Genomic DNA, 25,878 nt, shown 5'->3' with positions numbered 1-25,878 from the left:
GGAATTTTCTTATAATAATAGTTATCATACGAGCATCAAGGCAGCCCCATTCGAAGCCCTCTAAGGCCGCAAGTGTAGATCCCCTCTGTGCTGGGCTGAGGTGGGTGACACTCAACTAGCTAAAGGAAGAGTTCCTGACAGCTCTCTCACTGGTCCGGAGATCATTCGAGAAACGATCGAGAAGATTGTACAGATACGCGAACGACTTAAAGCCGCTAGGGATCGACAGAAAAGCTACGCCGATAAACAAAGAAAACCCTTGGAATTCCAGGTGGGAGATCGAGTCATGTTGAAGGTCTCACCCTGGAAGGGCACGATACGCTTTGGAAAGCGTGGAAAGTTGAACCCAAGGTACATAGGGCCTTTTGAGATTCTCGCTAGAATCGGCCCCGTAGCTTATAAACTCAACCTACCTCACGAACTAAGCAACATACACCCTACCTTTCACGCCTCTAACTTGAAGAAATGCCTGTCAGACGAAACACTCGTAATTCCCCTTGACGAGATTGAGGTCAATGAGAGCCTCAACTTCGTGGAAGAACCTGTTGAGATTATGGATCGAGAAGTAAAACGAACGAAGCAAAGTCGTATCCCAATTGTGAAAGTTTGGTGGAACGCCAAACGAGGACCGGAATTCACTTAGGAACGCGAAGACCAAATGAAACTCAAATACCCCCATCTCTTCACGTAGTTGTACTGTAACTCTTATATGTATGAATTCTAAAATTTCGGGACGAAATTCCCCTAACGGGGGGATGATGTGACAACCCTAAACCTATTCCTGTTACAAATCCCATTTTCACTAACGGAATACGTTAACGTACGTTATTTTATGTAATATTTGGAATCGTTAATATCCGAATATCTAATTATATGCATGTCCTAATATCATTATAAGTAATATAACTCATACGTGTTAATCTAGTTTAACCTAATAGAGTTGTATTACTGTTTCAACCACTTCACCCGGGTAAAAAGTTTTAACCCCGTTAAACTTTAGCATCGAGTAGCCGTGTATCGGGTACAATACCCGAGACATATAAAAACACTTGAACACTTCAATTGGACTCTTTTACCACAATTACACCTCTCTCTCACTACTTTCTCTCTCTAGACCCGAAATCGACTCCAAATCCGCGAATTTCCGACTTCCAAACGTAAGGATTCATCCCCTAACTTAATCTAATCATACTTTACTGCTTTTAGAGTCCAAAATCATGAGAATCAGGGACCATAAAGGAGTTTATAGCCTAAGAAGCTCCTTAGGCCGTAAACCCCCAAAATCATGCCAAAGATCAAGTTTTTCCTCATGTTAAGCTAGTATACTAATTAAGGCATGTATCTAGAAGGGTTTGGACACTAAAACACATGGATTAGACATGTAAAAAGGAGTTTACGGCCCAAGCATGTGCTTAGGCCGTAAACACCTCAAACACCCCAAAAACACTTGTTTAAAGTCCCAAAAACTCTTCTAATATGTTTTGTAAATTGGACTTGACGCTAAGGAACACTTAAATGCATCAAACAACTCCATTTGAGGACAAAATGAGGGGTTTACGGCCTAGCTTAAGCTTGGGCCGTAAACACCCAAAAATTTGTGTCAAACAAGTCCCTAAACTACCCTAGTGCTTGTAAGGAATTTAGTTAAGGCCTTTGGAAGTGTGTTGTACCATTTAACTTCACATTTGGACACAAAATGAAGAGTTTACGGCCAAGGGTGTTCTTGGGCCGTAAACTCCCCAAAAATATATGCCAAATTGTCCCAAACTCACTATATGGCCTTCTAGGATTTATCTAAGATGTATGAGACTTTGTTGTACCAATAAAACATACATCTTGAAGGGTTTACAAGAGTTTACGGCCCAAGAACAAGTCTTGGCCGTAAACTCCCCAAAAATGTCACAAATTATGATGTTTAATCCCTTAAAATAGTCCAAGACACATACCACTAAATCAAGGAAGTGAAATAAGACCTTAAACATACACTTTGGAGTGCCACAAGAGTTTACGGCCAAACCTAGGGGGTTTACGGCCGTAAACTCCCAAAGGATGGCTTTTGGGCCATAAACTCCAAAAGATTGAGCTCGTGAACCCTCCCGTAAATCATTCATGACTTTGTACCACTCTCGGGAACCCCTTCTAGGCCTTAAAACCCCGAAAACGATGCTAGAATGTCCAAATACTATAATGAAAAGCATAAGATGATTAACTTCTTGTAAAATACATATTTCATATGACATTAGGGTCCTAGGAGGTGCTCAAGTGGTTATTGGGTACCAAACGCTCAATCGACACTTTTACCCGATTTACCCGATTCACCCAATTTCCACGATTTCAGGTGAGTTCATACCCCTTAAATGAACCTTTCAAATGTTTTATATGTTTTAGGGGGGAGATACAAGTTGAATATACATGTTTATGAAAAGTTATACAAGACTATTTTTCAGATTTCAGAATTAATCACATGTGATTCACAACCTGTAGTTCAAATCATATGTGATTAATCACTATGCTTTATAAATAAATCAATTGTCTTCAAAACTACTTTGGATTAAATAACAAGTTTTTAATGTTCCTTTCGTACAATACTTTTGTTAAATAAAACTCTTTATAAGAATGTAATCATACTAATATATTTATATAAGTAAGACTTGAAAGACTTAGGACCGATAGCTCGCCTTATTTCCTGTTTCTTGTTTGATTGTGGACTTAGGGTAGTAGTTATCCATCCGACTGTCATTGATTTCTTAATTATATATCTCATATATTAGTACAGATTATGACTACTTCTTAATTCATTAATTACCTGAATCACTACTTGATTAGAACCACATACACTAAATTAACTATAATGGGTATAGTTAAGGACTCTATCCCTTGTTTCCACTATTACTCTACACTACTATAATTCTCTATATTATGAAGCAATACACTAATAAGAGAATACAATACAAGTTATACGAAAGATTACTACACTATAATACAAGAGAATGCACTAATCATGAGACAACTCACTAATCCACTACGGGATACTCTATACGCTATACACTATGCCCGAAGTTTTCCGATAGGAAGACGACACTATATGTATAGATCTATACGGGGCAGACGCTATTACATCCCGACTGATAACTTCAGTCCGAGCCGCTCAGGCCCAGGGATGCTTTTACTCTACTACACTATGCATGACTGGGAAGGTCATGGGGGTTCGCTATTACTCACACTATTAGGAATATACTAGAAAGACACTATAACCGCACTAAAATACTAAAAGAAAGATGAAGTAATATCCCGAAGTAAATAAGTATCTAATACTAAAGGATGCTGCACCACTATTATATACTCTAAGAATAACTCACTATATTACATTACTTAATGGTGAGTCACTATTACACTTCTATGATAAATGACATTCAAAGATAGAAACAACAGATTTCTTAAGGATTTTCATTTACTATGCAGTTCTGGAGAATATAGGATTTTCTAGGTTTCACCACTATTTATGATTTCAAACTTCAGTTTTCATAATAATGACTCTAATGCTTTTTATACAAGTATTCACACTAAAACTCTTATGAACTCACCAGCTTTATGCTGATATTCTTTTCAAAATAACTTGTATCTTCAGGTCAAAGATAGACAGGTACAGCAACAACATTTTTGGAGAAGATGGAGGATACAAGACCCATCTCTTATTTTTGTTTACTTTTGGTGTTTGTCAAACATTACAAAACACACTTGTAAATACACTTACTATATAAATGAAATGGTTGTATGTTTCTTGCTTTTACTATTATACAATTGTGATGATACTGTACACTACGTCATCCACCCCGAAACGTATTCCGCTGTTATCGGTTTTGGGGTGTGACATGGTGCTTCAAAAGATGGAGTAGAAGGTCCTAGACACGTTTGAAAGCTTTTGGTGGTGTTTAAGGGCATTTTAACACCTTACGAGGTGTTTATGGTTCATGCATGGGGGTTTACGGTCCAAGAATGTTCTTGGGCTGTAAACTCATGTTCACACATCCAATGTCAAGATTTTGGGGTCCTTAGTTCATGCATGCTAGTTTCTAAGTCGAATCTAAGCCCTAAATGAGGTTTGGAAGGGTTTTATGACACAAAAACCCTCATAAGAGGTGTTCATGGTTTTGGGAGGGTCCCCAAACCGTAAACACGTGTTCACATGAATTTTAAGTGATTTCAACATGAATTTGCATGCTATTCAAGTTCAACAACAAGTTTAGGATGGATTGCTTACCAAATGATGCTTTAAATTAAGGTTATTGGACCAATTTCCAGTTCTAGAGAGAGAGAGTAGTGAGAGAAAGTAGAGAGAGAGTGAAAAAGCTTCAAATGAGGCTCTCTTAACCTTATATATGCTGAAAGTTTGGGACACGGTGGAATTCTATCCGATACCGACGTTATACGATGCTTTTGGTCGCACCCGATAAAGTTGCCGTAATTACGACTTAAATAAAACTAAATATTTTCTAAATGAAATAGAAAATGTTTTAATGTTTTAAAATGTGTTCCAACACTTTTAAAACATTAATAGAAGTCGCAATAATTTATTTGAAACAAAGTTAACGGAAAATTTTGGAACTTAACGACTTTATTAACAAAAACGGGTTACTATGATGGAAAATAAATCACGGGTTGTCACATTATCCCCCCGTTATAGAAAATTTCATCCTGAAATTTAAAAATTAAGATACAAATCATGGATTTAGAAAGAGATGCGGATACTTCTGTTTCATCGAGTCTTCGCGCTCCCAAGTGAACTCAGGTCCCCGCTTGGCATTCCAGCGAACCTTCACTATTGGGATGCAACTTTGTTTCGTACGTTTTATCTCTCAATCCATAATTTCGATTGGTTCCTCTACAAAGTTTAGGTTTTCGTTGATCTCAATCTCGTCCAGAGGGATCACGAGGGTTTCATCGGATAAACACTTTTTAAGATTTGAGACGTGGAAGACGGGATGAATGTTACTAAGCTCGTGAGGTAATCGAAGTTTATAGGCTACCGGACCAATCCTGGCTAGGATCTCGAAGGGTCCAATGTACCTCGGATTAAGTTTCCCACGCTTTCCAAAGCGTACCATGCGTTTCCAGGGCGATACCTTCAACAGGATACGGTCTCCAACCTGGAATTCCAGTGGTTTCGGTCGTATATCAGCGTAACTCTTTTGGCGATCTCGTGAAGCTTTCAATCGTTCCCGGATTTGGATGATCTTTTTGGTAGTTTTGCGGATAATTTCAGGACCAGTGAGAGAACTGTGGGGAAATTGACTCTTTGCTAGCTGCGTGTCCCCTACCTCGGCCCAGCACACAGGGGATCTACACTTGCGACCGTAGAGGGCTTCAAACAGGGCAGCCTTAATGCTGGTGTGGTAATTGTTGTTGTATGAGAACTCGATCAAAGACAAATGTGTGTCCCATGAATTTCTGAAATCGATGACGCATGCCCTAAGCATGTTTTCCAAGGTTTGGATAGTTCTCTCACTCTGTCCGTCGATCTGCGGGTGATAGGCTGTGCTCATATCTAGTTTGGTTCCAAGAGACTTCTAAAGAGACTACAAAAATCTGGAGGTAAACCTGCTATCTCGATCAGAGATAATGGACGTAGGTACACCGTGCAGTCGAACTACCTCCTGGATGTAGATCCGCGCGAGTCTTTCCATTTTGAACGATTCCTTAATCGGGATGAAGTGAGCTGTAACAACCGGATTTTTCAGGAATCTTGTATATTTATGTTTTTGGTGATTTGAGAGGGGACTCGGCGAGTTGGAGCTCAGACTCGCCGAGTAGGGATGCGGATCTGGTCTCGGGATCGCGCCTGGACTCGGCGAGTCCAGGATATGGACTCGGCGAGTCAGCGCTATGTAATGAAACCCTAATTTCTCGGGTTTGAGACCTATTTAAAGGGCATAATGGCCGTCATTTGTGCTCACCAGTCCCTTGAGTGAAACCCTAATCGAGTGTGAGCATTTGGAGCAAAGTAGAAGGCCATTATTGATCTTGGAGGTGTCATTGTTGCAAGGAAGGAGAAGAACTAGCCAAGGGAAAGCAAGTGGAGCCACTTCTGAGAGTTTGGAGTCCAGAGCATCACTATTGTGGTAATAATTTCGAGTTATCTTGTTCCTTGTTGATGTTTATCTAGATTTAGGGTTTGTTGAACCCTTTTGTGGCAAGATCTAGTGCCCCCTTGGTCCCTTATGAGGTTTGAACCATAGATCTAGACCCTTAGAGGTCCAGAGTGTCCCTTTACCCAAGCTTTTTGGGAATCAATGGAGGCTTTGGATTGGAATCCTTATGCCTTAGGTCAAAACTCCATTTATGAGCCATGGGGTGTGTTATGGGCACCAAGATAGAAGCTTTACGTGATGAATCAGTATAGGGTGGCCAGATCTATAGATTGTGGAAGCAGATATGACCTTAGAAGCAAGTTGGAGTGGTTGCATGGCATGGACTCGCCGAGTCTGTTCATCAGACTCGGCGAGTAGTTTGAAGATTGCCTTGGGATTGCTCAGTGAGTGGTCCAATCGAGTCATGGGTAGACTCAGTGAGTCAGGGTGAGTTGGAGAGGGACGACAAGTGGACTGAGTCGAACTGGGACTCGCCGAGTTGTTCTTGAGACTCGGCGAGTTGAGTCGACGTGGCCCCGCGATTCTTCCAGGTGAAACTCGTCGAGTGAGGGGGGAATACTCGACGTGTAGGAAGGGAATTTCAGAGGGTTGGTGAAAACGTCTAGACTCGCCGAGTCGCCATAGCGCACTCGCCGAGTCCGGTCAAAGTTGACCATTGACCGTTGACCAAAGTTGACCTGTGTTGACTTCTTGGGTATACTCAACCTTAGAAGATATAAAGTGTTAACTAGAGGCATACGTTGTTATAGGAGGAGTAGAGCTCGGAGGATCGAGCACGAGGGATATTCAGGATTCGTGAGATACCGAGATACGCGAGGTGAGTCTTCTCACTATACTTTACCTTGAGTAGGTAACCAGAGTTATGTGATAGAGTATTTGTATGCTATGTATGTTATGTGTGGTACTGCATTATTTCTATGTGATTTATGTGGTGCATGTTTATCAGAGTTAGAACCTGAGGGTTCACAGAGTTTGGGTGCACGGACCCACAGAGTTATAGCCTCGAGTGGCTATTATGTGTTAAATGTGGTATTTTGGGGAACTCACTAAGCTTTGTGCTTACAGTGTTTGATGTTATTGTTTCAGGTACTAGTGACGACCGCGGGAAGGCACCGGCTTGATCCGTACACACACACTCGGAGTTTTTACATTGTGATCTTGGGATTTTGTATTGACCTAAATTGGATAATTAATCTGGTTGTTTGATGAATATTAATTGAATTATGTTTTATGAAAATTTGAAAATTTTGTTTTGAAATTTACGGTGTTACAATTTGGTATCAGAGCCTTGGTTTGAGGGATTCGGGTACACCTTCGGGAGTATTTGAACTCAAACTGAGGAATTGGAAGGATATTTTCAAAAGAAAACCTAACTTTTCTAAGAGTAAAAGATTTTCTTGAAAAAGAAACAAATTCCAGGAAGAAACGTGTGTACGATCAGTCAGCGCCCGAACGGTGAATTCCCAAAATACCTTTATATTATGTAATATTGATATTGATATGATGTATCTGCATGCTAGAGTAGGCTAGGTATTGCTAATAGGACTAGAGTGGCCTGATTTGTGATGCCTTAGCCTAGGGAGAGGTGAGCTGCTATGAGATGCTTGAGAGTGAGTAGGTAGCAGCGAGGGGCTTATGAGAGATCTATTAGAGAGTGGTCTACGCATGATAGAGTACTTGGGATTTGGGATCTGAAGAGGAAGATTTGGGGTGTGTACTGAGACGGTGTGGACAGTAGTATTGGGCCCGTACTACTGAAAGCACCGGGGTGGTGCACAGTCCAAATAAGAATCTTTGGGATACCAAGAATCAAGGAGGGGTGGATTGTCGAGTGTGAGTATGCTCGAGTGAATTCTAATTTATCACATGTTGTATTTCAGAGGTTGATCATGGTGAGGACACGTCATATGCCGGAGGGTGCCGGAGCTAGTGATGAGGAGATTCGACAGATCATTCATGAGGAGGTGGCTGCGGTCATCAGGGCTGAGATACCAGAGATGTTCGGGTCTATTAAGACCGCGCTGATTGAGACATTTGACGAGCGTTACGCCGCTCTTTCTGAGGCTGTTGTTGCAGCGACTACCGCAGCGATCGCTGCGGCGAGACCCTAGGGAGGTGATGCGTCGCTGTTTCAGGAGTTCAGCAACACCAAACCACCAGAGTTTGATGGGACACAGGATCCGGTGGCAGCTATGAGGTGGATATCTTATATGGAGGGGTGCTTCTTCACTTGCTCATCTCCTGAGCATCTGAAGGTTCGGTTCGCGCTGAACCAGCTTCGCTTGGGAGCGAAGGACTGGTGGAAGTTTGTGACGGTGCATTTTACGCCTGCTGAGCTTTCGGCGGTGACCTGGGAGAGGTTCACTACCATGTTCCGAGATGAGTACGTTCCCCAGGTGGAGAGGGAGCGTTTGGCACAGGAGTTTCTGACCCTCAAGTAGAGTACTGAGTCAGTTACAGCGATCACGAGGATGTTCCAAGAGAGGGCGATGTTCTGCCTTGAGCACGTGTCCACTGAGCAGGCACGTATGAGCCGCTACTTGAGCATTTTGAGACGGGATATTCGGGAGTTCACCGCGAACTCCTCGTATCGGACATTTGCTGAGCTTCAGGAAAATGCCAAGAAGAGGGAGATTGAGCTTGAGACACAGGCCAGGGAGGAGGCGGAGTCTCAGGGGAGGGATCGTCGGCCGGCACAGTCTCAGCCGGCAGCCAAGCGGGCCAAGCCTGCTGATCCCAAACCCGGGAGCCAGAAGGGCCGCACTTGCGGGAAGTGCGGCAAGGGTCATGATGGAGTCTGTCGAGCGGGATCTTGCTACAAATGTGGCAAGGAGGGGCATATGGCCAAGGAATGCCCCAAGGGGTTTGCAGTGTGTTTTCACTGCAACCAGACCGGACACCGGAAGGCGGAGTGTCTGCTGCTGTGCGGAGCATCTCAGGGATCTGCCCCTGCCGCCATCAAAGCTACAGAGAGTCGGCCCGTGAAGGCCGAGGCGCTGAGAGCTCGATGGAGAGTCTTTCAGCTGACTGCGGAGGAAGTCCGCGCTACACCCGATGTTGTGGCCGGTACCTTCCTTGTGAACTCTGTGCCTGCTTTAGTGTTATTTGACTCGGGTGCGAGTCGGTCTTTTGTATCTTTGGCCTTTAGTCAGCATATCAGTGTTAGTCGTGAGGCATTGAGTCGGCCTCTGCGGGTTTCCATAGCTGCTGACAGAGTGATTTGTGCCACGGAGGTCCTCCGGGGATGTGTGTTAGAGGTTTTTGGGGTTGAGTTTTTGATTGATCTGGTTCCTATTGCGATGGGTGATGTCTGTGTCTTTGTGGGCATGGACTGGTTGAGCCGATTCGACGCGGTTATCGACTGTGAGCATCAGCTGGTGACCAAACGAGATCCTAGTGGGGGAGTTCTTTCGGTGTACGGCGAGGGTACACGTTCTGGATCAACCTTTTGTTCGGCCGCTATGGCGAGGCAGTGTTTACAGCAGGGCTGTAAGGGTTTTGTGGCATATGTGATCGATACGCGAGTGATCTCCGAGAGACCGAGTTCAGTGGATGAGGTTCCAGTGGTGCGTGAGTTTCCAGATGTTTTTCCCGAAGAATTACCGGGTGTGCCTCCCGTGAGGCAAGTAGAGTTCAGTATTGATTTGGTTCCGGGAGTCGCGCCTATCGCTAAGGTGCCTTATCGTCTTGCATCTCCAGAAATGAAAGAGTTATCCTCGCAGCTTCAGGAGCTGCTGGGGAAGGGGTTTATTCGGCCGAGTAGCTCGCCGTGGGGAGCGCCCATTCTGTTTGTGAAGAAGAAAGACGGCTCGCATCGAATGTGTATTGATTACCGAGAATTGAATAAGCTGACGGTCAAGAACCGTTACCCGTTGCCGAGGATCGATGATTTATTCAATCAGTTACAGGGAGCATCTTGGCTCTCCAAGATCGATTTGAGGTCGGGCTATCATCAGGTGAGAGTGCGGGACGAGGACGTCTAGAAGACAGCGTTCAGGACGCGATATGGGCATTAGGAGTTTGTGGTGATGCCTTTTGGGCTCACCAATGCCCCGGCTGTGTTCATGGATCTCATGAACAAGGTATGCAGGCCGATGTTGGATCGGTCAGTGATTGTATTCATCGATGATATTCTGGTATATTCGAGATCTAGAGAGAAGCATGTGGAGCATTTGAGGGAAGTTCTTGGGATTTTGAGATCGGAGAAACATTATGCAAAGTTTTCCAAGTGCGATTTTTGGTTGCGGGAGGTCCAGTTTCTCGGACATCTTGTTAATCAGAAAGGGATATTGGTCGATCCGGCCTAGGTTGAGGTGGTGATGAGTTGGGAGGTGCCAAAGTCACCCTCTAAGATCAGGAGCTTCTTTGGGTTGGCAGGGTACTATCGGAGGTTTATCAAGGATTTCTCCAAGATCGCGGTGCCACTCACCAGATTGACCCGGAAGGGTGTTACATTTTTATGGGGTCCCGAGCAGCAGACCTCCTTTGAGACGCTTCGCCAAAGGTTGTGCGAAGCTCCGATATTAGCTCTTCCGGAAGGAATGGAAGATTTTGTGGTATTTTGTGATGCATCGATTTTAGGGCTGGGAGCGGTACTGATGCAGAAGGGACATGTGATAGCATATGCATCGAGGCAGTTGAAGCCTCATGAGACGAGATATCCCACACATGATCTAGAGTTGGGGGCAGTGGTGTTCGCCCTCATGATTTGGCGTCACTAATTGTATGGGGTTCGTTGTACGATATACACGGACCATAAGAGCTTGAAATACTTGATGGATCATCCTAACCTAAATATGCGGCAGAGGAGGTGGTTAGATGTGGTCAAGGATTATGATTGTGAGATCATGTACCACCCGGGCAAGGCTAATGTGGTAGCTGATGCGTTGAGCCGCAGGGCGGAGAGTACTCCACTACGAAATGTATGTTTGAGATTGACCGTGATAGCTCTAGTTCTGGATGCCATTCGTGGGGCACAGGCCAAGGCTGTGCATCCGGAGATGCAGAAGAGAGAACGGGTCGTTGGTTTGGTTTCGAGTTCGTTTCGGATAGTCGAGGGCTTATGACTTTTCAGGGCCGGATTTGGGTACCGTTTGTGGGCGGTACGCGTACTACTTTGATGGAGGAAGCTCATAGATCGAAATTTTCGATCCATCCCGGGGCTACGAAAATGTATTTGGATTTGAGGAAAGAGTATTGGTGGCCCTGTATGAAGAGGGACGTCGCATGGTTTGTTGAGAGGTGTTTGACCTGCCGAAGGGTTAAGGCTGAGCACCAGAGACCGCATGGCAAGTTACAGCCATTGGAGGTTCCCGAGTGGAAGTGGGAACAGATCACTATGGATTTCATCACCAAATTGCCAAGGACTGCCAGAGGAGTTGATGCAATTTGGGTGATTGTGGATAGGTTGATGAAGAGTGCTCACTTTCTTGCCATCAGTGAGAGTTCTTCGGCGGAGAAATTGGCAGAGGTTTATGTGAGGGAAGTGGTATCTCGGCATGGGGTGCCGATCTCGATTGTTTCGGACCATGATGTGCGTTTCACTTCCCGATTCTGGAAGAAATTTCATGAGGAGTTGGGAACTAAACCGCATTTTAGTACCGCATATCATCCCCAGACAGACGGCCGGAGTGAGCGGACGATTCAGACACTTGAAGACATGCTTCGAGCATGTGTATTGGATTTCAGGGGTAGCTGGGATGCGTATTTACCCTTGGCGGAGTTTTCCTACAATAACAGCCATCATTTGAGCATCTGTATGCCGCCCTTTGAGTTATTGTATGGTAGGAGGTGTCGGACCCCCATTTGTTGGGGTGAGGTTGGGCAGAGAGTGATAGGCAGTACAGAGATCGTGATTCAGACGACAGAGCAGATACAACAGGTCAGACATAGGTTATTGACCGCCCAGAACCGACAAAAGAGTTATGCGGACAGGCGTCGGTCCGAGCTTGAATTTCAGGTCGGCGACTTCGTTCTCCTGAAGGTTTCTCCTTGGAAAGGAGTGATTCGGTTCAGGAAGAGGGGCAAGTTGGGGCGCCGGTTTATAGGGCCATTTCGTGTGATTGCGAGGGTAGGCCGGGTAGCCTATCGGTTGGAGTTGTCAGTAGAGTTGGGGCAGATCCACGACACTTTTCATGTGTCGCAGTTGAGGAAGTGTATAGCCGATGAATCGGCAGTGGTTCCGTTAGAGAATATTCAGGTGGATGCAAGCCTGAATTATGCCGAGAGACCAGTGGCCATCAGAGATCGGAAGATCAAGGTTCTGAGAAATAAGGAGGTACCTCTGGTGTTGGTTTAGTGGCAACACCGGAGGGGATCAGAGATGACCTGGGAGCCAGAGCGTATGATGCAGGAGCAGCATCCGGAGCTGTTTTTAGAGCGAGACTTCGAGGGCGAGGTCTAGTTCTAGTGGGGGAGAGTTGTAACAACCGGATTTTTCAGGTATCTTGTATATTTATGTTTTTGGTGATTTGAGAGGGGACTCGGCGAGTTGGATCTCAGACTCGCCGAGTAGGGACGCGGATCTGGTCGCGGGATCACGCCTGGACTCGGCGAGTCAGTGCTGTGTAATGAAACCCTAATTTCTCGGGTTTGAGACCTATTTAAAGGGCCTAATGGCCGTCATTTGTGCTCACCACTCCCTTGAGTGAAACCCTAATCGAGTGTGAGCATTTGGAGCAAAGTAGAAGGCCATTATTGATCTTGGAGGTGTCATTGTTACAAGGAAGGAGAAGAACTAGCCAAGGGAAAGCAAGTGGAGCCACTTCTGAGAGTTTAGAGTCCAGAGCATCACTATTGTGGTAATAATTTCGAGTTATCTTGTTCCTTGTTGATGTTTATCTAGATTTAGGGTTTGTTGAACCCTTTTGTGGCAAGATCTAGTGCCCCCACGGTCCCTTATGAGGTTTGAACCATAGATCTGGACCCTTAGAGGTCCAGAGTGTCCCTTTACCCAAGCTTTATGGGAATCAATGGAGGCATTGGATTGGAATCCTTATGCCTTAGGTCAAAAATCCATTTATGAGCCCTGGGGTGTGTTATGAGCACCAAGATAAAAGCTTTACATGATGAATCAGTCTAGGGAGGCCAGATCTATAGATTGTGGAAGCAGATTTGACCTTAGAAGCAAGTTGGAGTGGTTGCATAGCATGGACTCGCCGAGTCTATTCATCAGACTCAGCGAGTAGTTTGAAGATTGCCTTGGGATTGCTGAGTGAGTGGTCCAATCGAGTCATGGGTAGACTCAGTGAGTTAGGGTGAGTTCGAGAGGGACGACAAGTGGACTGAGTCGAACTGGGACTCGCCGAGTTGTTCTTGAGACTCAGCGAGTTGAGTCGGGGTGGCCCCGCGATTCTTCCAGGTGAAACTCGTTGAGTGAGGGGGGAATAGTCGACATGTAGGAAGGGAATTTCAGAGGGTTGGTGAAAACGTCTAGACTCGCCGAGTCGCCATAGCGCACTCGCCGAGTCCGGTCAAAGTTGACCATTGACTGTTGACCAAAGTTGACCTGTGTTGACTTCTTGGGTATAGTCAACCTTAGAAGATATAAAGTGTTAACTAGAGGCATACGTTGTTATAGGAGGAGTAGAGCTCGGAGGATCGAGCACGAAGGATATTCAGGATTCGTGACATACCGAGACACGCGAGGTGAGTCTTCTAACTATACTTTACCTTGAGTAGGTAACCAGAGTTATGTGATAGAGTATTTGTATGCTATGTATGTTATGTGTTGTACTGCATTATTTCTATGTGATTTATGTGGTGCATGTTTATCAGAGTTAGAACCTGAGGGTTCACAGAGTTTGGGTGCACGAACCCACAGAGTTATAGCCTCGAGTGGCTATTATGTGTTAAATGTGGTATTTTGGGGAACTCACTAAGCTTTGTGCTTACAGTGTTTGATGTTATTGTTTCAGGTACTAGTGATGACCGTGGGAAGGCGCCAGCTTGATCCGTACACACACACTCGGAGTTTTTACATTGTGATCTTGGGATTTTGTATTGACCTAAATTGGATAATTAATATGGTTGTTTGATGAATATTAATTAAATTATGTTTTATGAAAATTTGAAAATTTTGTTTTGAAATTTACGGTGTTACATGAGCGGACTTGGTTAAACGATCGATAATTACCCAAATGGTATCGTACCCACTCGGAAATTTGGGTAACTTGGTGATGAAATCCATGGTAATCATCTCCCATTTCCACTTGGGTGTCTCGGGTTGTTGAAGCAGACCCGAGGGTTTGTGGTACTCGACTTTCACTTTGGCGCAAGTCAGACACTTGCCCACAAATGTAGCGATCTCAGCTTTCATGTTTGGCCACCAATATTGTTTCTTGATATCCATGTACATCTTATCCGAACCTGGGTGAACAGAGTATTTGGTCTTGTGTGCTTTCTCCATGACAACTTCCCTAAATCCTCCAAACTTTGGGGTCCAAATTCGGTCCATGAAACGGTAGACTCCGTCACCTCTGATCTCAAGTTTCCTATCCATTCCCCTCAAGACTTCGCTTGACACGTTCTCTGGTTTGAGGGATTTTAACTGGGCGTCTCGGATTTGCATGGATAAATGGGAATGGATAATCATCGTCAGTGTCCTCACTTTACGGCTTGAACTTTCTTTTTAGCTAAGGGCATCTGCTACCATATTGGCCTTGTCGAGATGGTAGTGAATCTCGCACTCATAATCGCTGAGCAGCTCTACCCATCGCCGTTGCCTCATGTTTAAGTCTTTCTGATTGAGGATCTGCTGCAGGCTCTTATGGTCAGTGAAGATCGTACACTTGGTTCCGTAGAGATAATTGTTGGGTTATGAGCATTCTAACACTCCTAAGTATACATGCAACCCTAAATAACTTGGATCTATGTTTTCTCTATTATACATGCAAATATGAACATCCAAGGTATTATCCTAATCTAGCATACAAAACTATCAATATAACAAGATAGAATACATACCTCTTTGATGTAGAATCTCTTCATGAAGCTTGAGTGCCTAGTGCCCCAAGTGTGACACCTCAAATGGTTCACACAACACCAAATACACTTGGAATAACTTGAGAGGATTCTACACTTCATGAAAATCGGCTAGCCCTTTCTTTTTCTCTCTAGTAACCGATTTTGTCAAGAATAATATCTTTATATAGTGTTACAATTAGGGTAAACTCTAATTGTCATGACATTCCCTTTCCTTGGATCCATGGGTTCAAATACACCATGGAGCATCCATGGAGCATCGTATGGTTTTTTGCCCAACTAGATAATCCATGGAGCATTAACCCACTATACAAGTATGGGTGATTTACACAATCAACCCATATATTTAATTAGTCTTCTTTTGATCACTTAATTAATCCTAGATTAATTCTTGATCAATACTAATTAAATAATCTTATTATTCTTATTATTAATATACTAGAACTTATAATATATTAATAACCATAAGTGTCTTATTTATCTCATTATAGTCTATCCAAGTGCATGATGCCATGCAACCCAAATGGACCATGCCGGGTCGGGTCAAGTCTTACCAATTATAGTTATGAACTTAGACATTAATCCAACAGTCTCCCACTTGGATAAGTCTAAAACTATTATTGCGTATGACTTCAGGAACCAACTGGCAATCGTAGCTCTCAAAAGCTTCTGTCGAACTTTGACCTTGTAGATGAACTCTGACCTTTGTCAATGACTTGTCCATTAGATAAGGGATCATATATTCCTCCATTCTAGATATCATATGGACTGAGACATGGATTATAATCATTCTCTCTGTCCATTTGTTGTTTCCTGATTTCCGATTTATGACGACTGACTAATTGAACAAATCAAATCAGTCCTGGCCCAGCCGAGCACTTCTATTTGTCATCATCAAATCATCGAGGGGCCCACAGATATCGCTTTTATCCTGAAGGTAAAAGGAATGGATAAACTTCGACTCATATGGCTTGTTCTACTACTTGTTGAATCATACACAAAGACACGTTTTATAGCACTGAGTTATCAAATGTGGTTTCGTGCAATCAATGTACAACCAACTCATAGTAACAACTCATATCTCTAGGTTTGAAGAATATCAGATATTCTCATCTCATGCTCACTCGTGATAAATCCATGAAGTGATTCCAATGAGTGCGGGTTGAATCCAATACTCAGAACTTATGAGCACTCATGAGTGTTGTAGCCCTTTGTCCAACACCTTAGACCTCTACAAGCCAACCCATGACAGTCTTAATTCATATCTACTTCCAACATATGACCGACTGTGGATGGTTTGAATAACTTAGTCATTCCAGAAGAATAACCTAGTTTATTCGGGAAGTCAAAACATGCAAAATGAAACACAATAATAATTGAATCCAATATGGTATCAAAATCTATGAACATAAATAAAACACCTTTTATTTATCACCATATGATTACACATTATTCATTGTATACTGTTTCAGCTATAAACTTTATTCTTGAATTTAAAACAATAGTTGTCCCATGCTCCAAGCATGTACACTATGTTTTTCTAAACACTAGTCATGCCACACACCAAGTATGCATACTACGTTTTTCTATGATCTTTACTTTGTGAACTAGATCAATTGAACATAACTTCAATGATTCTCTTTTCACACTCCCAAATCCTTACTGTAAATACAAGAATTCCAAATTCATGTCATTTACTGAAATCTGTTAGATTCTAAACTTATATGCATTGATCCTCTTGTAATGATTATGCACAAATTCAGAAAGACTTGACAACAACCATTATAGAGCATTCCAAAGGAGATCAATTCCTTAGAACCATACTTCTTGCATTAAGTTTCCTAATCTTAAACAGATTAAAAATTCTAACTTTGAAACATTTCCAGATTCCATTTTTACTATCACTTCTGAACAAGAGTTGCCTCCTTACAGATTATGTCAATATGGTCCTTCCAGAATTGTCACTATACTTCCAATTGTCCTTGAGCAACCAATCTTTGGTAAACCTTAGATTGTCCTCGACAATTGTTTAATCCTTTTAGTCATATCCAGTTCTAAACCTTTTCCCTTCTTAATGCCCTAGGCATTTGGAAACTTTTAGAAAGGATGAATATAGCACATGTAATCGATCCTATATCCGAAGCATATGGGACACGATTCATGATGTCTCACATAAAGACTAAACCAGTCTTTTGCTATAACATTTCCATTTCTATTTGCCAAGTTCTCATAATTCAGATTATGAAAAGCGATGCCGTAATCATAATTGAATTTTAGAACGCAAATAATGGACCCATATACAGAATTTCCTTATGTTGAGCCATTCCAACATGAAATTCATATATATATATATATATATATATATATATATATATATATATATATATATATATATATATATATATATATATCCTTGACTAAATGATTAAAACCTCACGATCTAAGCTTATAGATTTGAGATGAAGTATAATTTCCTTTCCCTTAATTATAGCAAAACAACTTTTTCCCAATTGAAACCTTTTGTTTTCTATAATCAACATTGCTAACTTGCAATCTTTATCATAATTATCATGCTCCCACTAACATGATGATCATTAGCATAACACTTATGCTCCCACTAGCTTTGACATGTACTCAGAAATCAGCTGGACTTCTAGAAATCGATACTTTATTGACTTTCTTACCAAAGCTCAGATTTCTGATACTGGATTGTTTTGATATAACTTTATCAAAATCATACACCTTCCCTTAGATAGCACACTTGTGTGTCTACACAATTATGAAGAGGGATGCCGTAATCATAATGGTTAGACTTTTTTGCCACTTCTAACAAGTCCAGGTTAGTGTGCCGGTAAACCACACACGCTCCACTAACGACTTTGAGAATGCAAATATCACAATTGCTATCTAACTAAAATCTACTTAGTGAAAGTGTTTCCTCACCATCATTTTCATGAATCGGAGAGAAACCTTATGACACTTAGATTTAATGGTGTATGTGTTCTTATCCATGTGAATTGTCAAAACCATAGTCACAAGACAAGGGTAATGACAAATCTGAACTCATATGGACTGAACTCAATCTTAACTTCTTGCCACCTGGCAGCTCAAGGGCCTGCCATTGCTTCCAAGTTGTTGTGCAACACATTGAGAACTCTAAGAACTCATATGCAAAGCCAACTTTAACTGGAATGGGCACAGAATATGTCAACACGATAGGTTATAAACCTCAAGTTGTGTGATAGTGAGGAACTTCAGGTTTCATTCTTGATTAGTTCTTGAGACTTTCAAGACCTTTAAGACTCTCACTATCCTCTTGACCTATAAGACTCCCTTGTCAAACATCCAATAGATAGTGCGGATTCTAATCAAGACAAACACTTCACACAATTGGCCTTAGTTGGTCTTTGTTTTATCCAAAACATCACAACTTACCAATTTCAAATGTACAAGAGTAGAAAACTTTTACTCTTACATTTGATAAGTGTTTTTAAACCTTCTTAAAGACATGCCCCTCAAATTATAATCTTGGAGTATGACTCTAAGACTTGTATTGGAACGAAGTATGACTCATCTTCTTGATTTAACCATTTCAACAATTCAAGATCCCTTCTTCTTAGTCATAAGAATGCACTAAGACTTCCTTAGAGAACTGATTTTGATATGGTTTCTTAATCATTAAGATGATCACAAAACTGATACTAAAGTACTCTCCCATCTTTTCAGATTTGAGAAACTTTTATCTTTCTGCCTAAGTTGATTCTTCTTATTCGCTCTGCCATACGTTGGAACCTTTTCCAATGTCTCAGAGTTACACTTAAGCTTGTAAGTATAATCATATTTACTGAACTTTAGTAAATTATGACAAATAATCTTATCGATCTTTTGTGGTGGACTTGACTAGTGCACAAGAATGTGTACTCAATCCCTTAGTCCTTCACATTACTCACACATCCATGTGAACAAGTAATTAGTCTTAATTTTCCAATACTTGAAAGTCTCATTCATCATGTTATACAACTTGCATGATTCCAAGTTCCGGTCCAACTGAAACTTGGGTGATGAGAATCTTTCCTTACTTGGTAAATTTAGACATTACCACAAATGAAAGAATCAATTTCATACTTCCACTCTTGCTATTAATGGAATCATATAAGCAACAATTTTTCCTCAAATGCCATTGTAAGGATATTTTAAAATAACTAAAATCAAAATTTTCTTTTATTTTAAAACTATGCGGAAAAACTTACCCTTACAATCCATATGAAAACTTGTTGTTATCTATTCCTAAGCAAGATCTCATAACTCCTAAGAAGTAGCTCAAGAATCCGATTTTCAAACTACGTGATAGAAATCCATCTATGCGATCAGATTCAACCTATTCTTTCTTTAAGTTCCTTTACTTTTTCTTTGATTCTTAAAACATTACCATGTGACCCAGTCACATCATGTATCAGGAATCTCAGAACAGAAACTTAACAGAGTTAGATTAGTGGATTTTACCTGAAGTAGAGTCAACCTTATTGACTTTAACATCCTTAGGTAAATTTGGCAGCTTCGCAACTAATGACCCTTTCTTTGGCAATATAAACATATGGACCCTTTGATAATGGTACACGAGACTATCACAGACTTAGTTTTTCTCTTTACCATTTGTTCAACCGAGTTGACTATGGCCGATCCCTTTCCATTGGGAAGAGAATGTTTTTCTGGATTTCCTGTGTCACTATTGTCAATGTCCATCAAGTTTTGAGGAAGTTGATCTTAACAAATAGATAAAATCATTAAGGGTCTTGTTATAGTCTGTTTCATATGTGTTCCAAAAGAACTCACTATGTGACTTAGAAAGTGATTGAACCACCAACTTTCTCAAGACTTTGACACCAAACTCTCCTGGCTTGTCAATATGTGACTACATCTCCAAGATGTGACCACACCAAGACCTTTACTTGCCAATAGGGCTCGAGTGACCTTAAACTTTTCAAGAACTTGTGGGGTAGGGAGAATAATTGGAGGAGGTGAAACAAGTATGATTTCCATTGGAACATCATATTCATTTAGGAAAGCTTGTTTCAAGAGATTTGGGAAGATCATAAATGTCTAAACCAGACATGTTTTGGGAGATCTTCAAGATAGTTGATCTTAAAGTCCTTAATATGACACCCAATATGAAATATTAAGGCTAGGACCCAACAAACTATTTTATAACTTAGAAGAGGTATGCCGTAATCCAAGCTATAAAACAATTTGAAGGTAGGTGAATGACGATTCACCAATTTCCACCAAGATAAACGAAATGTATTATTAGGTTTTAATTGGATTTGAAACTCCTAGATCTTTGAGATTCATTGAACTGTTCAATGGCATGTTTCAATCTCGAGTGTGCCCTTTAGGTTTTGTGACTGGGATGTCGAGGATCAAAAAACAAGGTGTGAAGTAACCATGCAAATTATTTGGTACCCTTAAGTGTTTTACCCCTAAATCGATGTGTCGGTTAACCACACACGCTCCATCGATACTATGATAAACATTAAGTTACCCTTTGCCTACCTTGTTAAATATGAGTTAGTGTGCCGGTTAACCACACACGCTCCACTAACCGACTTAAACAAAGTGCAAAGTGTAATTTCATGGATTAGCACCTTATTCACATTTTCCTAAGTAACTAAGATTGGGTATTATTAAGAGTTTAGTTACTTAGTATTTATCATTAATACTTTTAATGAAGGGAGAATTATAGTCTTGTCAAACCCGTTCGGCTAACGACCCTCCACCAGTCAAGCAAGCGGTGGGTGAGAGTGGACACCCATTAAGTTGCCATTTTATAGGCAACAACCTTATACCCACCTTATAGACCGGCTTCGTGAATGAGGCGTACTAGCCGTAAGACCGACTTTACTCTTATACATGTATATATTATTAACTTATAATATTATAAAGTATAAGGGTTGAATTTTAACTTTTAAAATTCTAAGGGCTAACTTGGAATTAAAGTATTCATAGTGAAAACTTTTCAAATTCCAAAACTTGAGGGCAAGTTTTGACACTATTCAAAAAACTAATTAATTCCATAACTTATGTGTTTAAAGTAGTTTTAATCCAAAAACTCTTCAAGTTCCATAACTTATGGAAGACTTTAAACTAATAAAAGAATAAACTTTTCTTTGATTTTTATAACTTATGGAATTAATTAAGGTTACACTTTTACTCTTTAATGAAGTGACTCTTGAACTTTCATAACTTGAGGACAAGTTATGGAGTCATAAAAAAATATTCAATGACACAAGACTCTTCATTTTGTAACCATTACCAACTTTTATGAGTTTTATGAGTCTTTAATGTGACTCTTCATGTAACTTGAGGACAAGTTACACAAACACATTTTATACTCAACTCTTAGATTAAAATGGATTGAAAGCAACTATTTCAATTAACTTTTCTATTAATATAAGCAACTCATAAGAACAAGATAATTCAAATAAAACTTTTTCATGTAATTAGTCTAAACCTTAAACTAATACAAAACATGAATCTATTGACAATTATCTTTGAAAATGGATTAGCATGAACATTACCACATTAAAAAACAAGTTTATAAGTTCAAAAACAACTTAGGGTAATGTTCCTAGTCCATTTCTAGCCAAAAACCTCGAAAATATACTGTCTGGGGGTCCAACTCGTCGAGTGCATGAACCAACTCGGCGAGTTGGATCGTTTTGATCACTTTTTAGGCATGGACTCGCCGAGTCCCTTGATGGACTCGCCGAGTCTGATGATCAGACGGCAACAATTTCGATTTTTTAAGCAGTTTTGCAAGTATAAGAAGAAAAAAAGCCTAGGCTCTGATACCACTGTTGGGTTATGAGCATTCTAACACTCCTAAGTGTACATGCAACCCTAAATACCTTGGATCTATGTTTTCTCTATTATACATGCAAATATGAACATCCAAGGTATTATCCTAATCTAGCATACAAAACTATCAATATAACAAGATAGAATACATACCTCTTTGATGTAGAATGTCTTCATGAAGCTTGAGTGCCTAGTGCCCCAAGTGTGACACCTCAAATGGTTCACACAACACCAAATACACTTGGAATAACTTGATAGGATTCTACACTTCATGAAAATCGGCTAGCCCTTTCTTTTTCTCTCTAGTAACCGATTTTGTCAAGAATAATATCTTTATATAGTGTTACAATTAGGGTAAACTCTAATTGTCATGACTTTCCATTTCCTTGGATCCATGGGTTCAAATACACCATGGAGCATCATATGGGTTTTGGCCCAACTAGATAATCCATGGAGCATTAGCCCACTATACAAGTATGGGTGATTTACACAATCAACCCATATATTTAATTAGTCTTCTTTTGATCACTTAATTAATCCTAGATTAATTCTTGATCAATACTAATTAAATAATCTTATTACTCTTATTATTATTAATATACTAGAACTTATAATATATTAATAACCATAAGTGTCTTATTTCTCTCATTATAGTCTATCCAAGTGCATGATGCCATCGGGTCAAGTCTTACCAATTATAGTTATGGACTTAGACATTAATCCAACAATAATGTCTCCAAATCTTCAACGCAAAGACTACGACTCCTAACTCCAAGTCATGCGTGGTATAGTTGACCTCGTGTGCCTTCAGCTATCTTAAGGCATAAGCAATTACTTTTCCTCTTTGCATAAGCATGCAGCCTAAGACCTGATTAGACGCATCACAATAGATAACAAAGTCTTTTGTCCCTTCGGGTAGGGATAGAACTGGCGCGCTGCACAAGGCTTGCTTTAATGTCTGGAACATTGTTTCTTGCTTTTCACTCCAACAAAAGGGTACACCTTTCTGTGTTAGAGTGGTTAGGGGTTTGGCGATTTTGGAAAAAATTCTGGATGAATCTCCGATAATAGCCGTTGAGACCCAAGAATTGACGGATTTTTGTGGGTGTCTTTGGTGCCGACCAATTCTCTATCGCTTTAATCTTGGAAGGATCCACATGATTCCCTCCTCACTTACCACATGGTCGCTTCCGAATCCAGAATTCACACTTGGAAAATTTTGCGTACAACTTCTCGGATCTAAGGGTTTCCAACAATGATCTCAAGTGCTGCTTGTGATCTTCTTCATTCCTGGAGTAGACAAGTATGTCATCAATGAACACAATGATGCACTTATCCAGAAAAGGGTGACACACTTGGTTCATCAGGTCCATGAACACTACCGGTGCCTTGGTTAGACCGAAGGGCATCACTACGAACTCGTAGTATCCATACCGAGTCCTAAAAGTTGTTTTGGAAACGACACTCTCATGTACTCGTAGTTGATGGTACCCTGATCGGAGGTCTATCTTTGAGAAGTAGCTGGCTCCTTGAAGTTGATCGAAGAGGTCATCGATTCGAGGAAGAGGATATCGGTTCTTGACGGTTAACTTATTCAGCTCACGGTAGTCGATACACATCCGGAAGGATCCATCTTTCTTCTTTACAAACAAAATCGGAGCTCCCCAGGGTGAGGAACCCGGTCTGATGAACCCTTTGCTAAGTAACTCGTTGAGTTGGCTAGATAACTCCTGCATTTCTGCTAGAGCTAAACGATATGGAGACTTGGCTACGGGGGTAGCTCCAGGAATTAGGTCAATACGAAATTCGAATTGACATTCGGGAGGAATTCCTGGGAGCTCTTCCGGAAATATATCAGGAAAGTTGCAAACTTCGGGGATGCTCGTGAGGTCTTTAACTTCTTGTTTCTCATTAATGACGTGGGCTAGGAATGCTTGGCACTCCTTCCGTAGAAGCTTTTGAGATTTGATGCAGAAAATGATACGAAGATTGGAGCTAAGCTAATCGCCATAGATCATGAGAGTTTGACTCGTAGGAAGTTTGAGACGGATGGCTTTTTCGTAGCAAAGGATATTAGCATGATTGGGACTCAACCAATTCATTCCAATGATAACATCAAAGCTCATAATGGAGAGTGGCATAAGATCAATGGGAAATGAATGATCGTTCAGGGTAAGGGTACAACCTATGAATATTTCACGAGCGCTTTCTTTTTCACCATTAGCCATTTCGACGGTAAACGTTTCGGTTAATAATTGAGGATTGTGTCTAAGGTTATGTTTGAACGAATAAATAACAAAGCTTCTTTCAACATCCGAGTTGAAAAGAATACTAGCATAAGAGTTGTCGAGAAGGAACGTACCCGAAACAACAATGGGATCGGCGACTGCCTCCTCCCGTCCCATGGCTAGGACTCTCCCGGTATTATCAACTGTCACCTTCTTGGGGTAGATCCTCTTGTAATGCCCAACTTCTCCACAATTATAGCAGGCTTGACCAACACCTGCTCCAGAAGATTGATTTTCAGATTGGGTTTGTGCCTTGAAGAATCGAGTCGTGTGCCCCTTTTTACCATAGTTGGTGCATGTTAGGTCACGGAAGGGGCCAGGGTTATGGTGGTATTTGCACTTTTCACACAGAGGAAGGTTACCAGCATACCTACTGGTAGGTGTTTGAGTTGTAGATCCCACAACATAAGCAGCAGCAACGGGGGTAGTAGCAGCATGGACTGCTACTGTCTGCTGTTTCTTTGAAGATCCTTGAGAAGATTGACCTTTCTTCTTCTTCCAGAACTTTCTCTTCTCACCACTTGTCTTAGTCGGTTCATGAGTGGTGGTTGTTTCCTCAACCTCATCACTGTGATAAATCAAGGTCTGGGCAAAGCTTTTGGCACTGTCATAAGTATCCGGCCTCGCAGAATAAGACGTTTCCTTTGGTCGGTTGGGTCAGCCCCCAAATAAATCTCTCTATCTTTTTACTCTCTGGGGTCACCATTCCTGGACAGAGTAGTGCCAAGTCATCAAACCTCGAGGTGTATGCGGCAATATCGAAACCCTTCATCTTCAGGTTCCAGAGCTCGTGCTCTAACTTCTGTATTTCGCCCCGAGGGAAGTACTTAGCTAGAAGAAGTTCTTTCATGGCTTCCCAACCCATAGCATTGGCTATAGGTAGGGTCAGGGATTTGACTCGGCTGTTCCACCAAGTCAGCGCTTTGTCGATAAAGGTACAGGCTGTAAACTTTACTTTGTCGGAGTCAGAACAGGCACAAATTTCAAAAATGGATTTGATTTTCTCGAACCATCGTCATGTGAGGGAAATGACACCTCCAGTGCCATCAAAGGACATGGGTTTTGCGCTCATGAAATCTTTATAAGAACCCCCCTTTCAGTGTCCTTGGCTATCTCCTGGATTTTGGGGCTGGGGACCACCTCCTGAACTATCGGGGTTCATTTGTGACATGGCGGCTGTCACTGTGGCAGTAATAGCTGTTTGTAGTGTTACAAGATCAATTTGAGGAGGAGGTAGAGGTGGAGGGTTGTTGGTCTTTGAGTTGGGTCTCTTTCTTGGAGGCATCTTGATCTAATAAGATCAGGAAAGAGAGGATGGTAAGTCCTCTGAATTGAATCAAGAGATATGACAGATATATATTCCGAATAAGTGATAAAGCAGGAAAGAGTTATCAAAACAGATAAATTATCGCTAAAAGAATGTTCAAAAAACAACTTTTGAATGAGGATTTCTACAAACGGTTGGCTCGAGAAATACTCCCATAGTATTTCATGACTCACTACGACCATGGTTCGATGTTTGGGGTATTATGGTAAGTTTTAGGCATGCTGAACACCACAGTCACTCCCAAGCACATGTTGGTCGTGTCTCGAATGAATATAGT

Source organism: Lactuca saligna, chromosome 4, assembly GCF_052625555.1.
Source record: "Lactuca saligna cultivar CGN05327 chromosome 4, ASM5262555v1, whole genome shotgun sequence".
Taxonomy (NCBI): Eukaryota; Viridiplantae; Streptophyta; class Magnoliopsida; order Asterales; family Asteraceae; genus Lactuca; species Lactuca saligna.
The sequence above is the reverse complement of the archived record's forward strand: the minus strand, read 5'-3'. Positions refer to the sequence as shown.